At 44.3% G+C, this 10852-nt stretch overlaps 1 pseudogene; it reads left to right on the top strand.

Annotated features, from left to right (window-relative positions):
• The first annotated feature begins 422 nt into the window (after positions 1 to 422).
• Positions 423 to 10852, top strand: part of LOC107139422 — a 25689-nt pseudogene continuing 15259 nt past the window's right edge.

Here is a 10852-nt window from a genome sequence, read left to right as displayed (position 1 = left end):
TATTGAAGACACATTTTCCTTTCTGCTCAGTAAAGGATGTAGTGAGACTGTGGCAACCTAGCTCTCAGGTCAGTGGCATGCTGGCCTGGTCTATAATGTCACCATGAGCATCCATCCAACTTGTTTGGTTTGGACCAGCAGGTGGGGGTGGACTGAGGTGCTGTGTATGGTTCTGCAGGGATGGAGAAATGGCAATGGAAGTCAGAAATCAAACAGGGGTTCTATTGCAGGGGTTCAGGACAGGGTAGAGGTAGACCAAGTTCATGGCCAAGGTCCTGGGAAAATACAGGGGTGGGATTCCTGGAAAAACTGAAACTCCCCTTCTCCCACCAGGTCATTTTGGCTTTGTACCTGAGGGGCTGATGTGATTTAGGATGTCCCTTGAAATGTCCCTTCCTCCTTTTGCTCTTACTCAGGGGATGCTTCTGGGTTGCTGCTGAGAGATGGTGGTCTTCAGTGAGCATTTACAAACCTTGGGAAGAGGATCTCGCCATCCCTGTTTCAGCAAGGAGCCTGCTGTTCATCAGATTTCTCCCTGCAGAACAGGACAGTGATGAGGGCAGGACCTGACCCCCATAGCTGCCCTGGACCAAGCTCCTACCATATGCTGGACAGTCAGCCAAAGGATGCACAAGGTATGTGCTTCTGACCTGGTGCTCCTGGAGGAATCTCAGGGCAGTGCCATGTTGGCCTGGTCTATAATGTCACCATGAGCATCCATGTGGGGCATTGCTGGGCCTTTCTCAGCTTATAGCACACAAGCCTGCACTGAGCTCAACAAACCTTGCCTATGGCCTCAGGGAAGGTCAGTTCAAAAACAAGTCTGTTTAAGCACATCCTTCCTCTGTACATCGTTTATTTCATGTATTTCCTTTGGAATTAGAATCCAAAAAAAGGACATTTCTGGGTGTTTTAGTCAGCTTTTTTTGCTACTTTTGCTTAAGGATCTAACATGAACAATTGCAGAAGAGAAACAGTCTATTTGAGGGCTTACAGTTTCAGAGGTCTCAGTCCATAGAAGGCCGACTCCATTCCTTGGGGCTCAAGGTGAAGCTGAACATCACAGCCAAAGAGTGTGGCAGAGGGAAGCAGCTCACATGATGATCAGAAAGCAGAGAGAGAGAGGTCTCTATTTGTCAGATACAAATATATACCCTAAAGCCACACTGCCAATTCCCATCTCCTCCAGCCACACCCCACCACTTCAGTTACCACTCAGTTAATCCCTATCGGGGATAAATTCACCGACCGGGTTAAGAGTCTCATAACCCAATCATTTCTCCTCTGAACTTTCTTGCATTGTCTCACACATGAGCTTTTAGGGGATGCCTTACATCCAAACCATAAAACTGGGTTTCTGTTTCATTCATTTTTTAGTTTAACATTTTGAACATTTTGATTGATAATTGATCTTTGAAGCTATTGAATCTGGAATTTGTGCTATTATACTATCAAAGAGCAAGGGATTCCTTTGCAGGATAGAGAGCCCCATTTTCTTTCCCCTTCCTGCTTGACCAACATCAGACTCAGGAACAGAGAATGGGGGACAGTCACTGTGGTATAGGACCTGAGCAGCTGGAGCTGGAAGCTGAGTGAGGCCCTGAGAAGTGGCAGGTGTTGTGCTGGGTTGGTCTGGCCCAGGGCCTGCAGATCCATTCCAGTGGGCTGGACACTGAGGCTGTTAGTAAAACGATGGCAGCAGAAGGCCTGGGTCAGGACTGCCTGCCTCCAACCCTCTAGGGATCCATTGTGTTTTGGTGTCTTTAAGCACACATGACAAGTTTCACAACCCCAAGATCAGTTGTCACCCTCTTTGGAAAGGAAGATTTAGAACAGGGGTTGGGATGGGTGGTTAGAAGGTTGCCTGTGATGGGGGCCCTGTGCTTATGGCAGGGGACACTTTCCAGGTGTACCGAGGATCCATTGTGAGAGGTAGTGAGGCTGCCTGTTTCATTCTGGGGAGAAGAGACTCACTCCTGAGCCTACCTGGCCTGTCTGGGACATGGGTAGCCTTGGGGATAAACTAACTCAGGCCTAAACTTCACCAGAAGTTTTGTAGGCTGCAGCTAGGGGACAACCAGGTCCTGATGATCTGTGCTTAGGCTACTCCACCAGTCATGTGATGGAAGGGGAGGGAGCTGCTCATCTGCCACCATGGAGCCACTATGAGGGTACACCAAGAGTTGATTGGTTTTTTTTTATTGGTTGTTCAAAACATTACAAAGCTCATGACATATCATCTTCCATACATTTGATTCAAGTGGGTTATGAACTCCCATTTTTACCCCAAATACAAGTTGCAGAATCACATCGGTTACTCATCCACATTTTTACATAATGCCATATTAATGACTGTTGTATTCTGCTACCTTTCCTATCCCCTACTATCCCCCCTCCCCTTCCCTCTCATCTTCCCTCTCTACCCCATCTGCTGTTGTTTAATTCTCTCCCTTGTTTTTTTTTCCCCTTTCCCCTCACAAACTCTGTGGCATCTATACACAATGCAGTATTACGCAGCACTAAAAAAATGACAAAATCATGGATTTTGCAGGGAAATGGATGGCAGTAGAGCAGATTATGCTAAGTGAAGCTAGCCAATCCTTAAAAAACAAATGCCAAATGTCTTCTTTGATATAAAGAGAGCAACTAAGATCAGAACAGGGAAGAAGAGCATGAGGAAAAGATTAACATTAAACAGAGACGAGTGGGGGGAGAGAAAGGGAGAGAGAAGGGAAACTATGGAAATGGAAGGAGACCCTCATTGTTACACAAAATTGCATATAAGAGTTGATTGTTTTGAATGATATGTGGAAAGAGTTCATGTGACTCACTGGATTGAAAACTTGAAAAATAAAGACCACAGTTTATTTCATTGTCTGTGCCTCTGAGCTCTCAGCAATTCCTCGGTCCCCTCCTCTTCGTGTGGAATGGGAAACCCAGCTCCCAGCACACCTGGGCTCTGGGTAGATGTGATGAAGTTCCCTGTGTGTGCTGGGATGGAGAATGGTGAAGAATCAAGGTACAATTCTCAGCCTCAAAAACCTATTATTTTAGAACATTTTATTGTGTGGCAGCAGAGTCCACTCAAGGTGACCAGAGTGGGATGGACTGCAGGGGAAGACTTCACAGAGGGGAGGCACTGTATGGAGCTTGGGTGTCTGAGCTCCAGATAAGTGTGTTGCTCACCTGGCCATAAGTCCCATGAGAGGAGTAACAGTTTGTGCACATTACATCCCTGTGCCCCACATATCCTTGGTACACAGCAGGTGTTATTAAATCTTCATGAGTGGAAGGAGCGTGTTGCTGGACCCTCAGAAGTGAAGAGTTAGGAAAGCTTCAGTGGGGACCAGGCCAGCTGGCAGACTGACAGATCCAGCTCAGTTTTAGATCCTGGAACTGTAAAGAACTTTGATGGTTCATCTAAGCCTTTCTCCATCAGTCTCTGCATGGAAAAGATGAAGAAAGAGCCAGCAAGATGTAGGATCTTGTCAATTGATGGCAGCCTGGCTGCCTCTCACAATGGATCCTCAGTACACCTGGAAAGTGTTCCCTGCTGATGGGGAAGAGGCCTAGCCTACAGTGCAAGTCCACCATACCAGTGCATTGGCTTTTACATGCTCAGTTTTGGCCTTCACCTTACAGCAAAAGGGAGAGAAATGTGCAGAAAAGAGAGTTGTACAAGGTCCCACATATTTGGTTCAGGGCCATTTCTGTGCAGCTCCCTTTGCGAGAGCTAGTGGTTGGCAGCTTCATTAAAGAGGGCTGGGATGGCCCACGGGTTTGAATGAGATATCAGAATCTCATTTAGCCAATTTCGTTGCATCTGCAGTACTGTAATTAAGGTATCTCAAAAGGGTCATCTTTCATCCTTGCCTTCCAAGCTGACAGAGAAGGTCCTGGAACTTCTTGGCATCCTTTATCAGCTTTGGATAAAATATTCAATTGAGTCTGTGGGCTTGCCAGGCGGGACACTGCCAGGAACCGCTTCTTCTGCTAGCTGATGTGGCATGGCAGACTCACTCTGAACCTTTCTCAGGAAGGTGTAATGGGGCAGGTGTGGGCCTTCAGAGTCAAGGGTAAATGTCCTCGCCATTCTCAGGGAAAAATCCAGGGCATCATGTTGAGTGGTCCCAGTAGTGTTCAGGTCTGGGATTCCTGGGATGGGCCTGGTTAGCATCTGGTCGAAAGAGAAATGGAGCCTGGGCACTGCATCCTCTCTGATCTCAGCCTGAGGGGACCACCACAGGTGGGCTCTGTCTCTGGCTGCATAGTCATTGGTGACTGTACCTTTTTAAACCTGTTTCCTTTTCTGCAAAACAGAGACACTCATGTTACTCACTGGCTGGGATTGTCATAATATGATATGGGGTGACACAGGTAGAGCTGTAGGCACCCCACCTGTCAAAACTCAGAAGCACTCTATCATGATGTGGCTGATGAGAGGAGCCCAGAAGGTTTGAATTAGCTTTAAAGAATGCTGTGACTTTGGGAGCTGTTTTTGGAAGGGCCGATTGGCTCCCAGATGGGAGAGTGAGGAGGATTTCACATAGGGTTCAGAAAAGTTCCATCTGCCTACCAGGCCCTCTGAAGGGGTAGACCCTTGGTGGTCTGGCATGAATGGGTGCAACCTACCCCATAGGAGAGACAACTGGCTGGCCTCCAAATTCTGAAAGAGAAAACATGGCAGAGCCAGCTCCCTCTCTCTCACTCTCTGCCTCCTGTTCATACCTACTCCCCTCCCTGCTTCTAATATTATGACTCTTATTGGCATGTGTTCTTGTAAACTGCATCCCTGTTTAACAAGCAAGCCTTTGTTATTTACCAACATGATGTTGCAATCCATGCCCTCCCATTTCTGTTTGGCTTGCAAAGTGTCTACGGGGACCCTCATATCTTTGTACCACAGCATAACTGGGCCACACAGTGAAACATACTCTCCCCAGGGAGTAGTCCCCTGCCTGCCCTGGGACACAAGATAACATGTCAGTAGGGATATAAGTCTGCAGCAAAATTAATAGCTGGTCATAGGGCATGTGTGGGCTTAATGACCTAACTGCCTCCTGGTTGTTGGTGGAAGTCTGTCTTCGATTTTCCACCAATCCTTACAATCTATTTGTTCACCTGTGTCCCCACACTAGGCATTTCCTACTCTCCAGTGTTTGCCAGTCTCTGGGGACAAAGACCTACCTAAGTCCTAAAACTCCAAGTTCATGTTCTTTGCTGAGCCTCTTTCAGGGAACTGTCTTTCTCCTGTGGATGTATAGGACTTACTAGGAGAGCCCTGATTTTGGTTGTTTGTGGGTTTTAGACCCAGTCAACTGGGAGACAGTATTCACAGTCTGTCAACTGTCCATGGTGTCAGGTTCTCAATAGAAATCCTTAGTGTTCAATGAAATAATGTGTGTCCACCTCCCTGCTTCATTACTGCTTAGTACCTGGCCTGGGATACCTGGAGAAGCTGTTTCACTGACTTGTATGTTCTTGTTGGAAATAAAAACAAGGAGACTCATGAGCTAGCAACAAAGGGTATTTTTCAACTGGGACCCCAGGGAAAGTAGGGAGGAACTGGTTGGCTTGGGGACCTTTTGTGCATTAGTGATGGGCAGGCTGCATCCCACTGGTGACACTGAAGATAAGGATTTCTGATTCAGCAGACATATTACCTCATTCAGGTAAAATGGGTTGACTCAGATGAGCATGAACATATAGGCAAGGCTTTAAGAGGGGGGTCTTTACATTGATGAGAAAGGGATCAGCCCTGAATGGGAGAAACAGAATGAGCCAGGCTTCTAGTAAGTGGCTGGGTTGGGAAGGGCTGGCAATTTTATCGTAACCTTTTAAAGGAGTGTCTTTCTTGTGGAAGACTTTTGGGATATCTTCTGGGCCACCCTATGCCCAGTTTATGAACACCTGTTTGTGGTTGATCTGATTTAATAATAGGAGGGTGGGAAACGGCACATTCCATGCATTGTTAGGGTAGAAGAGTAGGAAAAGATTATAGTAACATTATGAATTAAGGTTGAGAGTTTATCTGCCATGCTTCCCCCCATTCTGGTCTCTTATAGTCGCATTTACCCCTGAGAGATTTTATTCTCATCATTACTAAGAGGAAAGAGTTGAAGGACTCTGAATGATATATGGTTGTTATGAAATCCCTGCATGCCTGATTGCAAAGGGGGCAAGATTGGCCTTTGGTCTGGGAGGGTTGAAAAGAATTAGTTTGTCTTGCAGCTAGTGACGTTTGGAAGACACAAATCTTATCATTATGTTAAATATGCAAGACCCCCAAATCAGAAGTAAGATAATGATGATTAACAGCCCTGAAAGTGGTAAAGGCCAGGTGGGACCAGATAGCATTTGTCATATACCTTCCATGGATCCCTTTTGGTTATATTTTTGTAGACATTTGGCTTCTTTGTATATATCCTTAACCCATTAACTCCCAAGTTTTTCAATTCTGGGAATTTTTATAAAATGTCTTATACATAAGACAAATACAATATCCTTTCATACATTGCACAATATACAAAGAAGTGACCTTCATGACCCACTAACAATTATTTTTTGGTGGAAAGAAGCAAAACATTTCGAAGGGTTACATTACATTTTTGACAACATGTTATCAGTTTTGCATGACATGGCTTATTTTGACACCTTCATCTTTCTTGCTGTTTGAGAACACTACAATCTCTCATGTCAAATCTGCTATCATGGGGCTGGGGATATAGCTCAGTTGGTAGAGTGGCTACCTAGCATGCAAAGGGCCTAGGTTCCATTCCCAGCACCACCAAAAAAACAAAAAAAAATCTGATACCATCTTGGACAGTATGGGTTCAGGTGTATTATACTATCTTCCTCCAGATGCTTTCTCATTGCATTGTTCTAGGTAAAATGGGTTGACTCAGATGAGCATGAACATATAGGTAAGGCTTTAATGGGGGTGTTTACATTAATGAGAAAAGGAACACCCCTGAATGGGAGAAACAGATGTCTCTTTTAAAATCTAACAAATTTGAGATATTTGCCTTTGTTCAAAAGTTTGTGAAAAATCCATGCATTTATAATATACATGTCAGTTATATATATGAGCGAACAAATGTGAATACCTTTTGGAAACCAACCAATCACTTTTATCCATAGTACCATTGAGATTATTGCAGGTACCCACTACTTCTGGTTGAAGCCCATTAGTTCCACTCTTTCTTTTCTTTTTCATCATTGAACTTTGCCAGGTGGTTCCATTGTATCATAGTTTGTTGCAACAATGAAGCATTTATTATCTTACCATTTCACAAAGAGAATTCCATTATTAGTATCATATCTAATCATATGACCTTGTTTTTCATCACTGTTGTCATTTCAGATAATACCTGTGTGGCCTGTTTTGCCTTTTCCAGCCAGTGGGTTGGAATCCAGTCTTCTGAAGGGATGTCAACACGTCATAACTGGTGAATAGTGGATTCTCTGCCACCTCAAGCATTTGGAGAATTGCCTTACTCCCACACTAAAGATCATGGTGAGACCTTTCTTGAGCACTTCCCCCACAATCCAACACGAGGAGCAACACATTAGAGTTTGCCAGGCAGCAGTGTGACACACTGCACATTACTAAGCAATATACATGGTCCTGGTATTCTGTTTAAAGGACAGTTGTTTTCAAACATCAGTAATTTGAAATATAGCACATTAGTTAAAATAAAATGGCAGCCTACTTCTAGAAAATAATTTCAGGAATGCATTTCTTATACCAGTTATGTACATAATAGTGTTCCACTGAACATTTAGTAAAAGTAACTTTTGCAGTAAAGTTTATGCTATTTTCACAAAGAATTTTTAAATATTTCAAATGATCTCATCATTCACCAATGACCTTTCTCAAAAGAATACCACTCTAAGAAAAATAATTTACTTCAATAAGTGGTCTATTTGTTGCTCAGTTTAATGTATAGGACACCTCTAAAAACTAATACACAGGACAGCTGACATAATGGGTTAATATTAACCACTACTTATCTTGAGGGGTTTATCCCAGTACAACTGGTGGAGTTTAAGTGTGCACAAACTCCTCCCTGCTCAACAAATAAGAAATCTAATGCCCTTCTTGTTTCACAATATTAATGTCGTTACCTTTTATAACAGGTAGGTGAAGCTGTTTGTTATGGTTTAGATATCAGGTATCCCCCAAAAGTTCATATTCGAGACAATGCAAGAAGGTTCACAGGTGACATGATTGGGTTATGAGTGTTTTGACATAATCAGTGAATTATTCCTTTGCTAGGATTAACTAGGACTGACTGTAGGTAGGTAGGTTATGGCTGGAGGAGGTGGTTCACTGGGGGTGTGCCTTGGGAGTACATATTTTGTCCTTGATAAATGGAGCTGTCTCTTCTTCCTGGATGTCATGTCCTGAGATGCTTTCCTCCATCACACCCTTCCACCCTGATGTTCTGCCTCTCTTTGGGCTCTGACTTAATATAGGAGACTGTCTATGGACTGAGACCTATAAAACCATCAGTGCCAAATAAAAGCTTTCTCCTCTAAAATTGTTCTTGTCAGCTTGTTTGGTCACAGAGATGGAAAATCTGACTAAAACACTATTCCAGGGAACAAGAGATGTGACTGCCCCTATGACTCCTACAAGAATTTATCCTCTAGCATGCTTATGCCAGTGTGTCCTGAGGCCCTTGTTTTCTTATAGATTGTCATTTATGCCAGGACAACATGTCAAAAAAGAAACTAGTCCCCTCCAAAGTGTTGGTTACCAATGCATACCAAATTTAAGACCCATCTTAAAGCCCTGTTTATGTATCTTATGTATCTGGGAGGAATCTAGAAGTGACCCACATATCCAGCTATAGCTCTGGGGAAGATATGTTCATTGAATTCAGAATTAAAACCCTGCAGGATGCTGGGAAGTGAGGAGCAATTTGGTGACAGAAGACCCTGAGGATCAATATATATTATTAGGGTCTGTTTATTATTAATATCTTCCTTTCCTTCTAGATAGCAGCATGAAGTACTAGAAATCCGTATGTGGAATTGCTGTGGATGTTTCAAGATTTTTTTTTCTTATTTTAACTGTAAGGTATGAATAAAAATGATGAGTTTTGCTTTGGGGCAGAAGTGTGAGTGGGGAGAGCATTTGCTTCTATGGTATCATAGAAACTGACTATTGCAGTCCCTGCTTTTATAGTACCTTTTTAAATAAAACTGCTTCCACCTGTGAATCATTTAGCCACAGGGTTATCAAGAGGCATATCTGTTGGGTTTAGCTGGCTATAAAGTTTGTTCAATAATCTCCACACATTGGTCTTTTAAAGGGGCCAAGTCTGGGAATAGGGTAGCTAGATTTAAAGTTTGAAATATCTGCAAATGTTTGATGTCAGGAATGTCTCACAGGAGGGACTGATATTTTGTTAGTCTTCCTCCTATGAACCAGTGATGTCCCTTGACTTCTAAAACTGACTGAACTTGGTGGGAGGACTGGACCTCCACGTTGTCCCAAGGTTAATTGGGAGGCCTCCTTGACGACCAACAGAGTCGTGGTCATTACTTTTAAACAGTTTGGTAACCCCTGACCCACAGGATCTAGCTGCTTGGAGAAATGAGTAACTGGTCTTAGGATGGGCCCCAACTTTTGCGATTTAGACCCCTAAAATTAAAACCATGTGACATTTCTTTTACCCATATGATAGCACATTTGTCTTTGGTTATACTTTCCTATTGGGCATTCAAGACTGAGTAGATAGTGCATTCCTACTGTTAAGGTCAGTCAAGGCACCTCTAGTGTTACTTTTTAGGATATTTAGATAAATGTGAATTAGATTTTATTTCTTAGTAATATATTTGAATGCAGACTCAGGAAGAAGCCCATGTTTTTACTTTTTAATATGTAATACTTTCTACTACTTTTTATATACAACAATTTATGAAAACACATTTAAGAGACCCAAATATATTGTCTTTTATACACTTTAAGAAGCCAAGAACAGGGAGGAAGATGGTCGCTGCATACGGGGGTTGCTGAAGTGCTGAGCGTGGTGCTCAAAGCAGCGGCTTTAATAGAGATTTCGCACAGTCTGTTAGAGCTCCTTTCACCGTTAATCTGTAGCGGACCACTTTGCCAAGGAGCAGGAAGAACAAAGAAATCGAAAAAGAGACGCTTGGCTGCTCAGAGCCGCGGGCGCTTTGCTCCCATCTGCTTACTCTTTCGCTTCGCTCCGGGCGGAGAAGCTGAATGTGTAATCAGCAGTGGATTGTAAGTACCCGAGGCAAAGAAAGCTCAGTGCGCCCTGCCTTTTTTTTCTTTTTTTTTGAATATTTTTTATACAGGGAGAGTTTGTGGATTGGGATTGTTGGCGGGGCTGTGGTTTCTGTGCCGAAAATCCACTCCGCGGGAGCCACCATTTGCTTTCTGCTTGCTGTCTTGATGGCTCTGTATACACTGTCCGGCAGCCGCACCTAGAGGTTGGAGCTGGGCTGCGTGCCGAGCCCTGTCCTCCGAAGGCTGGACTGCAGCCTCGAGCGTCTCGATGGCCTGTTTGCCGCTGCACCTTCGGGCAGAGCCTGCTCTGGGGTCGCTCTGCACCCCCCTGCCAGGGGACCCGTGCTCCGGAGGAGGGGGATGGAGAGCCGTGGCGGCAGCCGCTTGGGCCCCTGGGGCTGGGCACCGGGCTGAAGAGCTGCGGAGGCCAGGGCGGCTCTGCTACGGTCGCAGACAAGCGCGGCGCTCGTGAGCGCAGCCCAGAGACAAAGGCGACGGCAGCAGGATTTCATTTCTAGAAATCTGCACTGGAAACAGAAGCAGCAGTTTATATAATCCCAAGAACTTGCTTATGCCAGGAAGCTGTAA

The sequence above is a fragment of the Marmota marmota genome, unplaced genomic scaffold, assembly GCF_001458135.2.
Source record: "Marmota marmota marmota unplaced genomic scaffold, marMar, whole genome shotgun sequence".
Classification (NCBI taxonomy): Eukaryota; Metazoa; Chordata; class Mammalia; order Rodentia; family Sciuridae; genus Marmota; species Marmota marmota.
Note: the sequence above shows the minus strand (reverse complement) of the source record. Positions and strands in the feature narration are given on the sequence as shown.